The sequence below is a fragment of the Schistocerca gregaria genome, chromosome X, assembly GCF_023897955.1.
Source record: "Schistocerca gregaria isolate iqSchGreg1 chromosome X, iqSchGreg1.2, whole genome shotgun sequence".
NCBI lineage: Eukaryota > Metazoa > Arthropoda > Insecta > Orthoptera > Acrididae > Schistocerca > Schistocerca gregaria.
In genome coordinates, this window is record NC_064931.1 from 853,469,805 (window position 1) to 853,489,162 (window position 19,358).

General features: G+C 38.7%; 1 protein-coding gene across 4 annotated transcripts in view; it reads right to left on the reverse strand.

The window, feature by feature from the left end:
* LOC126299515 (cysteine-rich with EGF-like domain protein 2) overlaps window positions 1-13,013 on the reverse strand; it is a 139,758-nt gene extending 126,745 nt beyond the window's left edge. Inside the window, exon 1 of one of the 4 annotated variants that reach the window (XM_049991480.1) lies at window positions 12,918-13,013. The gene's annotated coding sequence lies outside the window, so the exon portion shown is untranslated. Of the gene's footprint in view, window positions 1-12,913 lie in introns of all 4 variants that reach the window. The other 3 variants (XM_049991481.1, XM_049991478.1, XM_049991479.1) reach the window with 3 other exon arrangements.
* Between the last annotated feature and the right edge of the window lie 6,345 nt (window positions 13,014-19,358).

Genomic DNA, 19,358 nt, shown 5'->3' on the forward strand with positions numbered 1-19,358 from the left:
ATTTACTTTCTTCATATCTGTTGATGTTATTTGATCTAAAGGGTTGTAGAAGTGGTTATGAAATTGCAATGGTGTAGCCGAAGTATTTATATGAGTGATTGCTTTGTGTATTTTGCTAGTTTCTGCTCATTCTATAAAGAATATTCTTAAATTGTCTACCTGTCCATAATGTAGGTTTTTTATGTTGATAAATCCCCTTCCTCTTTCCTTTCTGCTTAATGTGAAGCTTTCTGTTGCTGAATGTATGTGATGTATTCTATATTTGTGGCACTGTGATCGTGTAAGTGTATTGAGTGCTTCTAGGTCTGTGTTACTCTTATTTCACTACTCCAAATGAGGTGGTCAACATTGGTATAGTATAAGTATTTATAGCTTTTGTCTTGTTTCTTGCTGTCAATTCTGTTTTCAGTATTTTTGTTAGTCTTTGGCTATATTTTTCTTTTAGTTCTTCTTTAATATTTGTATTATCTATTCCTATTTTTGTCTGTATCCTAGATATTTATAGGCATCTGTTTTTTCCATCGCTTCTATGCAGTCGCTGTGGTTATCAAACATGTAATCATCTTGTTTCGTGTGTTTTCCCTTGACTGATATTTTTCTTACATTTGTCTGTTCCAAAAGCCATATTTATATCATTGCTGAATACTTCTGTTATCTTTAGCAATTGGTTGAGTTGCTGATTTGTTGCTGCCAGTAGTTTTAGATCATCCATGTATAGCAAATGTGTGATTTTGTGTTGGTATGTTCCAGTAATATTATATCCATAATTTGTATTATTTGGCATGTTGGATAGTTGGTTCAGTGCAAGGCAGAACCAGAAAGGACTTAATGGATCTCCTTGGTATATTCCACGCTTAATCTGTATTGGCTGTGATGTGATATTATTTGAATTCGTTTGGATATTAAGTGTGGTTTTCCAATCTATCATTACTATATTAAGTAACTGTATCATCTACATCTACATCCATACTCCGCAAGCCACCTGACGGTGTGTGGCGGAGGGTACCCTGAGTACCTCTCTCGGTTCTCCCTTCTATTCCAGTCTCGTATTGTACGTGGAAAGAAGGATTGTCGGTATGCTTCTGTGTGGGCTCTAATCTCTCTGATTTTATCCTCATGGTCTCTTCGCGAGATATACGTACGAGGGAGCAATATACTGCTTGACTCTTCGGTGAAGGTATGTTCTTGAAACTTTAACAAAAGCCCGTACCGAGCTACTGAGCGTCTCTCCTGCAGAGTCTTCCACTGGAATTTAGCAATCATCTCCGTAATGCTTTCGCGATTACTAAATGATCCTGTAACGAAGCGCGCTGCTCTCCGTTGGATCTTCTCTATCTCTTCTATCAACCCTATCTGGTGCGGATGCCACACTGCTGAGCAGTATTCAAGCAGTGGGCGAACAAGCGTACTGTAACCTACTTCCTTTGTTGTCGGATTGAATTTCCTTAGGATTCTTCCAATGAATCTCAGTCTGGCATCTGCTTTACTGACGATCAACTTTATATGATCATTCCATTTTAAATCACTCCTAATGCGAACTCCCAGATAATTTATGGAATTAACTGCTTCCAGTTGCTGACCTGCTATTTTGTAGCTAAATGATAAGGGACCTATCTTTCTATGTATTCGCATCACATTACACTTGTCTAAATTGAGATTCAATTGCCATTCCGTGCACCATGCGTCAATTCGCTGCAGATCCTCCTGCATTTCAGTACAATTTCCATTGTTGCAACCTCTCGATACACCACAGCATCATCTGCAAAAAGCCTCAGTGAACTTCCAATGTCATCCACCAGGTCATTTATGTATACTGTGAATAGCAACGGTCCTATGACACTCCCCTGCGGCACACCTGAAATCACTCTTACTTCGGAAGACCTCTCCATTGAGAATGACATGCTGTGTTCTGTTATCTAGGAACTCCTCAATCCAATCACACAATTGATCTGATAGTCCGTATGCTCTTACTTTGTTCATTAAACGACTGTGGGGAACTGTATCAAATGCTTTGCGGACGTTGAGAAACACGGCATCTACCTGTGAACCCGTGTCTATGGCCCTCTGAGTCTCGTCGACGAATTGCGTGAGCTGGGTTTCACAAGATCATCTTTTTCGAAACCCATGCAAATTCCTACAGAGTAGATTTCTAGTCTCCAGAAAAGACATTATACTCAAACATAATACGTGTTCCAAAATTCTGCAACTGATCGACGTTAGAGATATAGGTGTATAGTTCTGCACATCTGTTCGACGTCCCTTCTTGAAAACGGGGATGACCTGTGCCCTTTTCCAATCCTTTGGAACGCTTCGCTCTTCTAGAGACCTACGGTACACCGCTGCAAGAAGGGGGGCAAGTTCCTTCGCGTACTCTGTGTAAAATCGAACTGGTATCCCATCAGGACCAGCAGCCTTTCCTCTTTTGAGCGATTTTAATTGTTTCTCTATCCCTCTGTCGTCTATTTCGATATCTACCATTTTGTCAACTGTGCGACAATCTAGAGAAGGAAGCACAGTGCAGTCTTCCTCTGTGAAACCGCTTTGGAAGAAGACATTTAGTATTTCGGCTTTTAGTCTGTCTTCCTCTGTTTCAGTACCATTTTGGTCACAGAGTGTCTGGACATTTTGTTTTGATCCACCTACCGCTTTGACATAGGACCAAAATTTCTTAGGATTTTCTGTCAAGTCAGTACATAGAACTTTACTTTCGAATTCATTGAAAGCCTCTTGCATAGCCCTCCTCACACTACATTTCGCTTCGCGTAATTTTTGTTTGTCTGCAAGGCTTTGGCTATGTTTATGTTTGCTGTGAAGTTCCCTTTGCTTCCGCAGCAGTTTTCTAACTCGGTTGTTGTACCACGGTGCCTCTTTCCCAACTCTTACGATCTTGCTTGGCACATACTCATCTAACGCATATTGTACGATGGTTTTGAACTTTGTCCTCTGATCCTCAACACTATCTGTACTTGAGACAAAACTTTTGTGTTGAACCGTCAGGTACTCTGTAATCTGCTTTTTGTCACTTTTGCTAAACAGAAAAATCTTCCTACCTTTTTTAATATTTCTATTTACAGCTGAAATCATCAATGCAGTAACCGCTTTATGATCACTGATTCCCTGTTCTGCATTAACTGATTCAAATAGTTCGGGTCTGTTTGTCACCAGAAGGTCTAATATGTTAGCGCCACGAGTCGGTTCTCTGTTTAACTGCTCAAGGTAGTTTTCAGATAAAGCACTTAAAAATATTTCACTGGATTCTTTGTCCCTGCCACCCGTTATGAATGTTTGAGTCTCCCTGTCTATATTCGGCAAATTAAAATCTCCACCCAGAACTATAACATGGTGGGGAAATCTACTCGAAATATTTTCCAAATTATTCTTCAGGTGCTGAGCCACAACAGCTGCTGAGGTCGGGGGCCTATAGAAACATCCAATTACCATGTCTGAGCCTGCTTTAACCGTGACCTTCACCCAAATCATTTCACAATTCGAATCTCCGTCAATTTCCTTCGATACTATTGCACTTCTTATCGCTATAAACACACCTCCCCCTTCACTGTCCAACCTGTCTCTGCGGTATACATTCCAATCTGAGTTTAGGATTTCATTACTGTTTACATGTGGTTTCAGCCAACTTTCTGTCCCTAGTACTATATGGGAGTTGTGACCGTTTATTAATGAGAGCAGTTCTGGGACCTTTCTATAGATGCTCCTGCAGTTTACTATTAGCACATTACTATTGTTATTCCCTGTTGCATTTTGCCTACTCCTGCCTTGCCGTGTCTCAGGAGGCATCTTGTCGGGCCTAGGGAGGGAATTTCCTAACCTAAAAAAAAACCCATGTGCACTCCACATGTACTCCGCTACCCTCGTAGCCGCTTCCGGCGTGTAGTGCACGCCTGACCTATTCAGAGGGACCCTACATTTCTCCACCCGATAGCGGAGGCCGAGAAATTTGCACCCCAGCTCTCCGCAGAATCGTCTGAGCCTCTGGTTCAATTTAGGATCTACTTTGTATATTTCCATTATTTGTAGTGACCATGAGTGGGGTACACTATCAAAAGCTTTTTGGTAATCGTTTAGTTTTAGCTTGATATGTCACCTCTGCACCTATTATCAGTTGCTCTTTACATCCTCGTGCTCCTTTACAGCAGCCTTTTTGTTCTTCATTTATAATTTTGTTCTGTGTAATGACTGAAGTTAATATTTTGTATATTGGTGGTAGGCATGTTATGGGGCGATATTTTGCTGGGTTTGCTGTGTCTGCTTATCTTTAGGTTTCAGGTAAGTTATTTCTTGTGCAAGTGTATCAGGAATTGTGTATGGGTCTGCAATGTAACTGTTAAATAATGTAGTTCAATGTGAATGTGTTCAGGTGAACTTCTATAGCCAGAAATTTGCTATTTTATCTTTTCCAGGGGCTTTCCAATTGTGCGTAGAATTAATTGCTCGGGTGACTTCATGTTGCAAAGGTCCCGAGTTTGAGTCTCAGTCCGGCACACAGTTTTAATCTGCCAGGAAGTTTCAATGTTGTGTATACTTGTGATCAGTATCCAGTTGTGTTGGTTCCTAAATTTGTTGCTTGGTAATAACAGAACATGAGATGTCAGCTAACATCATCTAACCATCTCATCCTCTGTCTTTGTTTTCCTTCTAGAGTGGTTACAGGAAGCATATCCTGCAAAACACCTCTATTCGGATTTAAACCATTTTCTGTGTGTCTAGCAGTGTTGTTACCATTGTGGATGGGCATAGGGTTCAAGTATCGTCCCCGACCGTGACAGCTCTTGTTCGAGGCTTCATTAGTTCTGTCCTGAACCAACTAATCACACTAAAAGGGGGGTTAGCCCTATTAGTGGTTTGTTCTTTTCGTCGCCTTTTACATATCAGAGGCTTATTCTTTTCCCAGGCCTCCATGGGGTTTATTATTATTATTATTATTATTATTATTTTATTATTTGTATAACATTTTTTATCAAACCCCTACTCTGTTTTAACTAAGTAATCCTTCAATGTATAAAATGTATTGCATAACAGGTACTTTTTAGCTGCCTTTTTAAATAAGTGTATTTTTGCAATTTCTTTAATCTCTTTTGGAAATTTATTATACAGCTTTATTCCTTGGTAGAAAATGCCGTTTTGAGTTTTATGTGTTTTTTTTTTTTTTTTTTTTTGGTAAATGTAAGATGAATCTCTCTCTCGTTGAATGGTCATGGACAGAGCTGTTGTGCAGCAATTACCAATGTTATTTTTGATGTGTACGACTGACAGGTAAATGTATTCACATGGAGCAGTTAAAATCCCCAGTGTTCTGAACAGATCTTTACAATGAGCTCGACTAGTATTTTTGGTTATTATTCTTATGGCTATTTACTGGAGTTTGAAAATTGTGTTCATATTTTGTGCATTTGTTCCCCAAAAAAGAATTCCATACCTAAGAATTGAGTACACATATGAATAATATGTAACTAAAAGACACTGCATGTTACACACTGATGATAGGATTCTAAGGGCATAACATGATGATTACATTCTGTTTTCAAGTACCTTTGTGTGTTCACACCACTTCAACTGGATATCAATATTCATTCCTAGAAATTTTGCATCTGTTACACAGACTTCACAGGTGCCATTTAAATTTAACATTGTCTTTTTTCTACTTCAAACTGAAATTCATGGCATTAGTTTTCTTTATGTTCAATGTCACTTTATTACTTATTGACCAAACAAAAACTTCTTTGAGAGTTTCATTTTGCTTTCTCAGCAAGGAGTTCTCTTGTTTTCTCAGTGACTATAATATTGCTGTCATCGGCAAAGAGGAATTTTTCACCATGAGTAACACTACTGGGGAAGTCATTGATGTATATCACGAACAGCATTGGTCCTAATATGCTACCTCACGGAATCCCTATATTAATGTAAATTTTGGTTCTGATAAGTGTTTCACTAAATGTTTAGATCTATTTGAAGTACGTGTTATCTCTACTCTTTGTACCCTATCTGCTAGGTATGATCGAAACCAGTCGTTAGCTATCCCTCTTATTCCTAATGTTTATAATTTATTTAATAGAATCTTTTGGTCGTGGTTCATGGTGTGGGTTCCTGTAGTCATGTCCTAGTTCGTGAACCACAGGCAACGTACGAGTGGCCAAGTAAGTGGTCCTGACAGTCGGGATACCAGTTACTTTGGAAGAAGGCTGGGCATCTCAGACATATTCTGAGTCGCGGTCACCTTTGTGCTCATACGGCAGAGACTACCAAACCCACCGGTTAGTCCCTCAACCATTAGGGGTAAAACACAATGGGACTCGGGACAAGTAAGGCTAGCAACCGGCTTCCCTGGTACTTTAAATACGATGCTGGCAACAATCAGAGCAAAATGCCTCGGACCTTTGGAGGTTACGGAGTCCCACCTCTAACTGACAAACCAGGGACTCCTAAGACATGACTTGGCAAACAATTGTTAATGAGATGGGGAGCTATTAATATCAATGGGGGCTACTCAGGGAAGAAGGTAGAGCTGGCAGAGGCTGCAAGTAAGATGGGGCTGGACGTTTTAGCTGTTAGTGACATTCGGGTAAGGGGTGAGAAGGAAGAGGAAGTGGGAGAATACAAGGTCTACCTGTCAGGAGTCAAAGCAGGAATAGCACAATGGGGTGTAGGGCTTTACATCAGGAAAGAAATGGAACACAGCGTAGTTGCAATAAGGTATGTAAACGAACGACACATGTGGATAGATTTGACAGTGTCTAGCAAGAAAATTAGGATTGTGTCAGTATATTCGCATTGTGAAGGGACAGATCAAGATAAGATGGATAGTTTTTATGAGGCACTCAGTGATGTAGTTGTTAGAGTCATGGACAAGGACAGTGTTCTGCTCATGGGGGATTTTAATGCCAGGATTGGAAACCGAACAGAAGGGTATGAAAAGGTTATGGGTAAATTTGGAGAGGATATGGAGGCCAACAGGAACGGGAAACAACTCCTGGATTTCCGTGCCAGTATGGGCTTAGTAATCACAAACTCCTTTTTTAAACATAAGAACATTCGCCGGTGTACTTGGGAAGGCAGGGGAACCAGATCTGTCATTGACTATATAATAACAGATCAGGAATTCAGGAAGGCTGTGAAGGACACACGTGTATTCAGGGGATTCTTTGATGACACTGATCATTAATTAATCTGCAGTAAAATTGGGATTGTGTGACCGAAAGTGCAGGAGGTCATGTCCATATGTAGGAGGATAAGAGTGGAGAAACTTCAGGATAAGGAAATGAGGCACAAGTACATGTCAGGGATCTCAGAATGGTACCAGTTAGTTGAATGTAGTCAATTACAGTCACTGGAAAAGGAATGGACAAGGTACAGGGACACAGTACCCTCCACCACACACCGTCAGGTGGCTTGCGGAGTATTGATATAGATGTAGAAGTGGCTAAAGAATGTCTTGGAACAGTGTTGTGTAAAGGTAGGATGAAGCAAACAGCTTGGTGGAATGACGCAGTCAAGGCACCCTGTAAAAGGAAAACGAAGGCGTATCAAAAATGGCTACATACTAGAACTCAGGTAGACAGAGAAAGTTATGTTGAAGAAAGAAACAAAGCCAAACAGTAATTGCAGCATTCTAGAAGAAATCTTGGGAAGACTTTGGCAACAGGCTGGAGACTATGGGCCAAGCTGCTGGAAAACCATTCTGGAGTGTAATTAGCAGTCTTCGAAAGGGAGGTAAGAAGGAAATGACAAGTATTTTGGACAGGTCAGGAAAACTGCTGGTGAATCCTGTGGATGCCTTGGGCAGACGGAGGGAATATTTTGAAGAGTTGCTCAATGTAGGTGAAAATACGACCAGTATTGTTTCAGATTTCGAGGCAGAATGGGATAGGAATGATGATGGAAATAGGATTACATTTGAGGAAGTGGAGAAAATGGTCAATAGATTGCAGCGCAATAAAGCAGCTGGAGTGGATGAAATTAAGTCAGAACTCTTCAAATACAGTGGAATTACAGGTCTTAAATGGCTACACAGGATAATTGAAATGGCGTTGGAGTCGGGACAGGTTCCATCAGACTGGACAAAAGCAGTAATCTCACCAATCTTTAAACATGGAAACAGAAAAGATTGTAACAACTACAGAGGTATCTCTTCAATCAGCATTGTGGGTAAAATCTTCTCAGGTATTGTTGAAAGGGAAGTGCGAGTATTAGTTGAGGACCAATTGGATGAAAATCAGTGTGGGTTTAGGCCTCTTAGAGGTTGTCAGGACCAGATATTTAGCTTACGGCAAATAATGGAGAAGTGTTATGAGTGGAACAGGGAATTGTATCTTTGCTTTATAGATCTAGAAAAGGCATATGACCGGGTTCCTAGGAGGAAGTTATTGTCTGTTCTACGAGATTATGGAATAGGTGGCAAACTTTTGCAAGCAATTAAAGGTCTTTACATGGAGAGTCAGGCAGCAGTTAGAGTTGACGGTAAATTAAGTTCATGGTTCAGAGTAGTTTCGGGGGTAAGACAAGGCTGCAACCTGTCTCCACTGTTGTTCATATTATTTATGGATCATATATTGAAAACAATAGACTGGCTGGGTGAGATTACGATATGTGAACACAAAATAAGCAGTCTTGCATATGCAGATGACTTAGTTGTGATGGCAGATTCGATTGAAAGTTTACAAAGTAATATTTCAGAGCTAGATCAGAAATGTAAGGACTATGGTATGAAGATTAGCATCTCCAAAACGAAAGTAATGTCAGTGGGAAAGAAATATAAACAGGTTGAGTGCCAAATAGGAGGAACAAAGTTAGAACAGGTGGACGGTTTCAAGTACTTAGGATGCATATTCTCACAGCATGGCAGCATAGTGAAAGAACTGGAAGGAGGTGTAGCAAAGCTAGTGCAGTGAGCACTCAGCTACGATCTACTCTCTTCTGCTAGAAGGAAGTCAGTACCAAGACTAAGTTATCTGTGCACCGTTCAATCTTTCGACCAATTTTGTTGTATGGGAGCGAAAGCTGGGTGGATTCGGGTTACTTTATCAACAAGGTTGAGGTTACGGATATGAAAGTAGCTAGGGTGATTGCAGGTACTAGTAGATGGGAACAATGGCAGGAGGGTGTCCACAATGAGGAAATCAAAGAAAAACTGGGAATGAACTCTGTACATGTAGCAGTCAGGGCGAACAGGCTTAGATGGTGGGGTCATGTTACACGCATGGGAGAAGCAAGGTTACCCAAGAGACTCATGGGTTCAGCAGTAGCGGGTAGGAGGAGTCGGGGCAGACCAAGGAGAAGGTACCTGGATGCGGTTAAGAATGATTTTCAAGTAATAGCTTTAACATCAAAAGAGGCACCAATTTTAGCACTGAATAGGGGAACATGGAGGAATTTTGTAAGGGGGCTATGCTCCAGACTGAACGCTGAAAGGCATAATCAGTCTTAAATGATGATGATGAATCTTTTGGTCGACTGGATCAAATGCCTTAGATAGATCCAAAAATATGACTGCGACACACTCATCTTTATCAAGATCATCAAGTACAACTTTAATGAATTCTACTATGGCTGACTTCGGAAACCAAATTGTGTTTCGCTTAAAAGATTGTAATTATTTAGGAAATTCATTAGTCTGTCTTTCATAACTGCTTCTATTATTTTTGAGAAGGCCGACAGCAGGGAAATGGGCCAGTAATTTTCTATGTCTTCTGCATTACCTTTCTTAAGCAAAGGTTCAACTCTTGCCTGTTTTAACTGCTCTGTAAATGTCTGTGACACGAAGGACTCATTTATTAAGGGGCCTTGTATAATCCCTATGCATTTTTTCAGTAAACACATTGGAACTTCATCTAAGCCTACTGACTTTTTATTTTTTGAATTGTTCTTTCTCCGTGGTTGGCAGTAACAACATTGTATTTAGTGCAACATTATTTACAGGTGTTATATTTGTTTGGGGGGAACTTCTGTTGTCACTTCTCTGCAATACATGAAAAATATTCATTTACATAGTTTGCAAAGTGCTATGGATCATTTATTACTTTATCCCCCTCCCTTAGCAGTATGTCAGTCTGCATTTGTTTGCCTCTCCCCGTTTCCTTTTTTTATAACACCCCAAACTGCTTTGCTTTTATTCTCTGCATTATACCGTATATTACTTTGTCATTAAATGACTTTTTTTGCACCAATCAGCACCTTTCCATAGATCTTTTTGTATCTATGATAGAAATTTAAGAATTCTGGATCATTGCAAATATTTTTCATGGAACTGAGGTGCTTAAGTGTTTGGGAGGACTTTATAATACTTGCTGTTATCCATCTGTTTTTGCGAGATGTTGATACAGACATGCATACTTTTGGAAATGCTTTTTCAAAGTTCAATTTAAACAATATGGAGAATTTAGAGAATTTCATGTTCACACTGGTTTCCCTATACACTTCATCCCAGCTATGTTTTTCTAGTACTGATAAAAATATTTTATTTTGCTTTCTGATAGATGTATTTTGTAGGCTTGTAGTTTAGGGAATTATTCGATGCCTGACTTTACTGTTGTTATTTGACAGAGATGGTCTGATAGTCTGAGATCTTTTACAGCTACATCATGTTTTTCCCTGTCCATATTTGTGGCCACATGGTCAATTACTGATGTAGTCTTTGTGCTAACCCTTGTTGCACTATTGACCAATAGGGACACGCCAAAACTTTGAAGGATGTTTATGAAGGTGCTGCTGGATTCATTTATGATGTTAGTGTTGATGTTAATGTCCCCACACAGAATTATGTTGATATTAGTACTTGAGACTTTATCTAGAACTTCTGTTAACTTATTGAAAAAAAGTGTCCAAACTACCACTGAGAGATCTATACACACACACACACACACACACACACACACACACACACACACACACACACACACACACACACACACACACACACACACACACACACTGATTAATTTCTTGGTGATATCAAGCCCTCTTAATTCAATAGCTGATATTTCAAAGTGTTTCTCTTCACTTAGTGTACTGAGGTCATATCTTGATTTGAACTGTTTTCCTTTTCTGATATAAATGCATGATCCTCCACCTCTTGTAGTTCTGCAGTAAGAGTTTGCCCTTTCATACAATGATAATACTACATGTTGGATTTGTGTGTGTCTACACCAGTGCTCAGTAATACAAACTACTGTGCAGTTCAGAGATTGGATTTAAACTTCTAACAGTTGCATTTTTTTTATTGATTGCATGTTTTGATGGAGTATTGTTAAGTTTGTGAAATACCCCTTGTTACTCTTTCCAATAGTTTGTTTTTCTTTGTGACACTGTGTTCGATCGCGTTGAAACATGCAATCGCTATCCCCAAATTGCTCTTCAACAGTGGGAAGCAGTAAGGTGCTTAAAACACCAGTGCAGGCCTGTGCTGTGATAGTGCCACGTGAAACAAGGGATGCAAGCCGCCTCCATGAAAAACAACCACACCATAACACCACCACCTCCGAGCATTACATATTTAAGATAATACCGTGCTTATTCTATGGGAACAAATCTTTAGCACTCTATTGTAAAAACCATCAAAACCTGGTGAGCTTCTGTTCTTGGCAGAATAAATAATTCTCTAAATTTCAGATGGAGAAGTTTGTGACAAATTCATTTGATGGAACTTTGAAGTTACTTTTTCAATATACTGCAGTAATTTCTATGTACAAGTGCTTGTCCCTATAGTATATTTAAGAAATGATTTTTAAATAAATCGGTATCTGTGAATCATTTATAGGCCTTCCATTCAGTTCCTGTTCTGTGGCTGTTTATCCTGTCTCATTTCATTATGTTGCATATAGCCTAAAGTCTGTTGTTAGAAATATTTATTTCTGATATTATGTGCATATTCCTTTATTTTTTAATCACCTTTCTTGTTAATTTTGATTAGGCTTTCTAGAGTGCAACTGTTGCAAGACCTCTACTCTTTCTTGCCAACAGATATTTCCCTTTCCTTTCACAAGAAATGTTGATCCCTGTAGTGATTCATATGATTATTATTATTATTATTATTTTACGTGGATGTTTAGTGTCGTTTCTCATGACCTTATGTAGAAAGATATTTTCAAATACTGCTATGAAACTGTCACTGAACAGAGTAAATTTCATGTTAACATTTGGTTCACTACAAATTTCACTCCCAGCTATCCCTTGTAAACTATTCTTAAAAACCATTTGCCCTGGAGTCAACTACTCCAATTTCCAGTGAAGAGTGTCCATACTATAAGGGACAATGTTATTTATCCTAACTTTATGTCATGATCAGGAAGAGGAATTGTTTCTATGTTAGTTATTTGCTTGCTTTGACGAAGTCTCTTTCAATTTGGCACTGTATTAACTAGGATACAATTTGCAAGTTAGTAAAATTTACACACTTTGTATCACTGGTGCAGCATCAACGATGATTTTTTTTTCCCCCCCCACATTGGGACCCCACAAACATTTTTGTAAACTAATTACCCCCCAATAATGTGTTATCAATAATTATTTTACGAGAGTTTTCAAGTTTTTGATTTCACCTATGTGCAAGTTGACGCCCATATGTTTTTAAATGATTCTATTTTGTGTATGAATGGAATACGAAAGTTCGTCTTATAAATATCTGACGTATCTGTAAATCACATAAACGCCCACCTGAAAATTGCTCAAAGCCCATTATTTCGAGTAATTGTTAAACTACTGGTAATCTTGCGAATATGAACATCGCGAGGAAAATATTTTGTTTATTATTATTTTGCGTGGAAAACGACGATCGTTTTGTGAATTTACGAGAAGCAAAGATATCGCATAATATAGAATCACCAAAAAATATTTAACCCCAAATTCTTGGCTGTCATCAGCTCTATACGTTGCCTGCACTACAAATAAAACAGTATTTCCATACCTACCGTCAGTCGTCTGCTACAATTCGAACACGTAATCCATCCATGCTACCGGCAAATCGTATTTCCAGAGTTATACTACAAACAAGTAAAACAACCAATAACATGAGAATAACGAATCGCGAGCGAACTTTAGCACCTCGACTTCCTCAAATAAGCCCCTTTATGCAAGAATGATTTTGTCTGTAACTTTTTCTGCATTATAAAAATAGGAGCTAGAAAACATTTTTATAATTTTAATGGTAATATGTCATACATTACATAGTACGCGAAAATTTTGTTACAACGTTTAAACAAAATAAAGTTGGATAATGGACACTTCACACTAGAGTCAACGGTGCGGAGCGGAATGAAACATTAGGCGACGTCACTATGAAGTGGAGACTTCACACATGTGCACTCAATACTGCATTAGAGAGAATTCTATATGAGGCACAGACGATTAATAATAAATTATCTTTGGTCTACTACTTGATGTACAGTCGTGACGTGAGACATTACAGTCACCACATTAACCCAGGGCATGACCTGCTATACTAAAAACTTCAGTTACCCATTAATGGATACAATGCGACGCTGTCTAGGATTAGCTTTGTAGTTCGCTGTAATATTGATTTCTTGATATAGTTCTTCCTTGCAAGATCAATTTCGCAGTTACTCTGCTGTTAACAGTTGTAATTTTCGTATCACTGCTCAGTATGGGGCCCCAAATGATAGTTCTCAAAAATCTTATTTCTGTGCAACAGATTTCTTTTTTGCTTTCGTTTTTCGGATTTAATTTCCCTAATGACGACACTTCATGGCAATACAAAATGAGCAAACAACAACATCAAAATTTTGTTTACTATAATTAAGGGCCATTCACACTGCATGAGTTAAAGTAACACGAAGTCTAACAACATTCCCACCATGCCATTTTAGCTCAAACCAAGCGATCAATGAAAAATCAGAACTAGAAGACGAATCGAAAAGCGCTGTTTCATTCTGGTGTGAGTTTACATTTTAAACTGAGTTACACGAGCTATGTATTGCCGCTTTGTTTTTGCAACTTTGACGATCGCAGTAAATTCAGCATGATTAGTTCCAGCGGTAATATTGGGGACGAACAAAAGATTGAAATAAATTAAGTGAGTTGATCTTCGAAATCGCAATATATTCGCACAAAAAACAGATAAATATTTAGGACAACGAAGAATATAAACGTCATTTAAGCTGTAGTCATAGGTTGCTGCCTAACTAGACTCTCTGAAATCGCATCATATTCTGAAATAAACAGCAAATATTTATGACAAGCGAGGAATAGAGGAAGCTGCCCCAAAATGGATTCGTCCCCAAAAGCAGACTCCTTGGTGTCTTGGGTCGGCATTTTCGTGAACTGTTGTGGGATCAAGTCTAAACAGCCTAGGTTCTTTTGAGATACGGTTGCAACCGTTTGAACCACACAAACGCGGTCGACGCAGCCATTCTCATGTTCCCATAGTTTATGACTGGGTGAAAGCTGTTCGAGTTGCGACAAACTGAACGGTTGCTACTGGCTTCTACTGACCAGAGGAATTTCTTCTGAATCCAAAGCGTTTAATAACCATGTTTCAGGCAGATCAGATTCAGAATAACTATTTCTTCAATCTTGTAGCCTTCTCTATTGTAATTTTATTTACTTGAGGGATACGCATGTATTAATCCTGAGGTACAAAAAGCACACGAATTTCACTATCCTTTCTTACCTTCACTTTCAAATAAATTAATTTTCTGTCTTCCTTACAAGGAGAGGATCACAAGAGCCGATAATTGTGGGTTACATACTAAATGCATTGTTATAATGACAGGCACACATTAACTTGGCTCACTCCAACGAAAAGGTGGCACAGATAGAAATATGCTATACTGACATATGCTATACTGATACACATATATTAGTGAAATTAAACGGCATACCAGATTCATAACCACTGGGCACATTACAGCCACTCCTTACTACTTAGCAGCGATAATTTTTTTTTTTTCAAATCTGATAATTTCTAGCATTTGTAATGATTGGGCATTTACTTGACGATGGTACTAATTATTTGCAATGTATTGTCAATCAGTAACAAATTTGTTTTACCAAAATCAATGAGAGAAGCCTATCAAATTTGTCATCATATGCATATAATCAAAGTTTGTAAAACAGAACTTGATGTTGATGAGGAAAGTCAGGAATAATTCAGAACCTCTTCAGTTTACATTTTGTAGCACGCCTTCTGCAAGAAGTGCCGATCACAAGTGCGAACAGAAACGTTTATGTTTACAAAATCGCGACACAGTCGCAAAAAAGCGGTCATATATTTGTAACAAGTAAGAATACAAATATCATTGTCGCTCTCAGAATCTGTTACAAACACGAAGACGAAAAAAAAGCTGATTGTAGGACACAAACCTAACCCTTCAACATCATAACACACACACACACACACACACACACACACACACACACAGCCATCTCGTCTAAGGCCACCATCTAAACCCACCATTATCTTTCATGCTAGGACCTCTTAGAGACTGTTACAGCTGATGTGTCGTTAACTGATATTTAATTTTAAGAAATCTTACCAAGGGTGACATGTTTGTGATAATTCTTCAATGTGACGAAAAAAACATTAGTAAGTAAACGAACATAAACTTGCATGCATGTGAAACACAATGCTTTTAGATTAGTCTTCCATTCTGCCTTTTCATTGGTCGCATGGTTAGAGTTGATACGGTGTGATGGGGATATTGTCAAACCTCAAGTTATTTCCACACTTGCATTCATACTAGATATCAGTGGAATGGTACATAATGTCAGCATTAAGTGGTGGGTGTTGGTGGGTGTCCAGACTAGAAAAAACGTCAACACGATGTCAATTCTCTTAACTCAATGCCAGATCGGGAAAGTGAAGTTTTGAGACACCATCTGTGATACAAAAAGTACGAGTATAGCATCGGAAATGAGGAACTGGTAACTGTAAGGTTAATGGCCAAAGCAAACTTCACAATGGATGCTCTCTGTCAATTTTGTTTAGCGAACTGATATGAAGAGAAACAGCATTTCAGAACACTGACATTGCTAACAAAAACATATACTCACAAATACATCAAAAAATATTTATAAGTAATCTTTTGTGACAGGTGATAAGCTGTAAAACATTATTATTATCTTATCAACTCTATTTTTCCCTATGTAGTAAATAACATAATAATTAACTGTATTTTTCTTGTTCAATAAAGCTGACTTTTTCAGTTAATAATATGTTATTTAATGAAAAGTGTGTCATCAATTTACGCTCTTATTTACTGTACACACAAAATAGGCATCAGCTCTATGCAGTTATTGTAAAACCCAAACCAGTTTCCCTTTTGGCTGTCTGGCTTCTCTTATAAGAGAACACTCAATGGAAAAAAAATATCCAAGTCGACGTGGAACATCTGCAGTTTGTCGTAAAACAAGAAAAATAACGAAATAAACACTAAAAAGACGCAAAAGCGAAAAATCCACAACTGTAACATTAGTAAAGGTGAAGAAAATAGGTTAACTTCCGATGACAGCAAGCGACACAAATTCCCCCCTCCCCAAACTTACAAATCGATGTAAAAACTTTCTTCCGGAGAAACCTTGTCATTATGTACCAGTCTGTTATGCACCACGCCATGTCGTCCATGCGAATGCTGTCACTTCATATGCATTTTGCAAATATTTTGGTATGACGTTCATTTCCGTCAATTGTTAATCGGCTTTTTCTCATCATATTCGTAGTGAACTTTCAGCTAATACCTCATCTGAAGAGTTCTGTGATGTCACTTCGTATTATTTGACGTTGAGCAGGCACTGCTATGTGTGGAAGAAAAAATAATTTCTGGCGATATTTCCGCGAAGTGCTAAGAAACGTTGAACCTATAAGAGGCAAGAATGCCTTCTATGTCACAAGCAGAATTAGGGAGATGCCATACTGGATTTCGTCTTTTCACTTGAAGCCCATATTTTGGGGTTTTACATTATAACTTACGTCCTACGAATATACACTAATGTGATAAAAGTCATGGGACAGGAATACACACATATACAGAGGGCGCAGTATAACACTGGCGGAGCTGTCATTTTTTACATGATTCTGACACCACAGCGGAAATTAACAGACTCTGAATGCGGAATGGTAACTGGAGCTAACACAATGGTACATTTCGGAAATAGTTAGTGAATTTAACATTCCGAGATCCACAGTGTCAAGAGTGTGCTGAGAATACCAAATTTTAGGCACTTAGACAATGCTGTGGCCGACGGCCTCCACTTAACTACCAAGTGCAGCGGCGTTTTCATAGAGTTGTCAGTGCTAACAGACTAGTTGAACTGCGTGAAGCAAGCGCAGAAATCAATGTGGGATATATGACGATGTACCCATTAGGACAGTAGGGCGTAATTTGGCATTAATGGGCTATGGCAGCAGTAGACCAACGCGAGCCAGCGGCTCCTCTCCTGGGCTTATGGCCATATCGGTTGGACCACAAATAACTGGAAAATCGTGGCCTGGTCAGATGAGTTCCGATTTCAGTTAGTATGAGCTGATGGTAGTGTTCGAGTGCGACGCAGACCCCACCAAGTGCCATGGAACCTGATTGTGGACAAGGGATTTTGCAAGCTGGTGGTGGCTCCATTATGGTGTGGACTGTGTTCACATGGAATTGACTGGGTTATCGACAGGAAATAGTTATGTTCGGCTTCTTGGGGGCCGTTTGAAGCCATGCATGGATTTCATGTTCCCAAACAAAGATGGGTTTGACGAACGTTCTGGAAATTCGAGCTATGATTTGGTCACTCAGATTGCCCAACATGAACCCCACTGACCATTTATGGGACATAATCTAGAGGTCAATTCGTGCACAAAATCCTGCACCAGCAACACTGTCACAGTTACAGATGACTACAGAGGCAGTATGGCTCATTATGTCTGGAACTTCCAGCGACTTGTTGAGTCCATGCCACTTTGATCTGCTTCACTACATGGGGCAAAAGAAGGACGGACACGATATTAGGAGGTATCCCATAACTATTCTCACCTCAGTGTGCGCTGCTTCGAAGCACCAGCACATTCAGGATCTCTCGAAATTGCGTCGTTATTGGTTCGATGCATTGTAACAAAATAATGCAAATGTCATATTGGCGGTTAAAGATTTTTTTCATTTAGTTATTTTTGTGTTATAACTTGCGTGTTATGAAGGAATGCATGTGAAGGTCATGACGCATTGAAAATTCATCAAAAATGAAGTGTGTTGGTATGATTTGTTGCGGCTGAATGTCAGTTAACAAGATGTCAGCAGTTAAAGCTCTGAAACTATCGTGATATATAATAAAACATAGTATGTTACACAAATACAACATAGTACAGTGGGTAGAGATGCCGGAATTGGAGCACTGTGTAGTAGGTTCCCGACCTGCTGTATGTTTTTTTTTTAATTCAACTTAAAATTTCCTAAAAGGTTGTGGGAGATTCTTGTTAATCTAATCGAAATATTTTTTGTAATATTTAATGTTATGTAGATATAACTGCGCTCTTTCTTAGGAGTGAGTTTGTCTTATTTTGTGAACTTTTATAAGCTGGTGTCCTTACTGACTGGACATGGAACTTTCCTTTCTGTCTTATAACATGTGCATGGATATTTAAGGTTTTATTTATATAGACTACCAATAGAAGAACATGACTGCTAGACATGACAAGCGAGTAAAGATGAATTTCAATAGAGAAAATGTAGGGATTTTATATGCAACTCTTTTCATAAACAGCTGTGTAAGCTAGGTGCAGCTGACATTTGCTGCTGGAGATCTCTGCAATCGCAAATCAGGTTAATCATGGGCAATTTGTCTCAAGCAACTGCCTCATCCTGTCGTAGGATGTGTTTTGTCTCTCTTATTTTGCTTCGTTTTTTGTGACTCATTTTAAATTTCTCTTAATGACTTGAATGTTTATTTCCATTGAGCATCTTCCCACAGAAGCCAGATATGTAAAAGCAAACGACGATTCAGGTTTTACAATAATTGAATAAAGCTGATCCCTACACTATGTATAAATAAGAAGATAATTTGAGAAGAAATTTTCATTGAATACTTTTTTAAGTGAAATATCAGTACGGCTGAAGGGAAAAAACACAGTTTTTCTGACGTTATTCACGACATAGAAAAGAAACCAGAATGTACAAGATAAACAGGCATTCCAATTTCCTTATAAATTTTGTTTGATGTGATTGTACATATATTTTTTTGCTAGCAACTAAAAGTTGATGATTTCAAATGTTGTTTCACTTCTCCACAGTTTAACATACTAAATTGTTGGGGAACATCCATTATGAAGTTTTCTGTGACCATTAATAAACTCTACTGTTACTACTTTCTTATTTGTCATACTATATTCTGACTTTTCGTTTCATAGGTGGTATCTC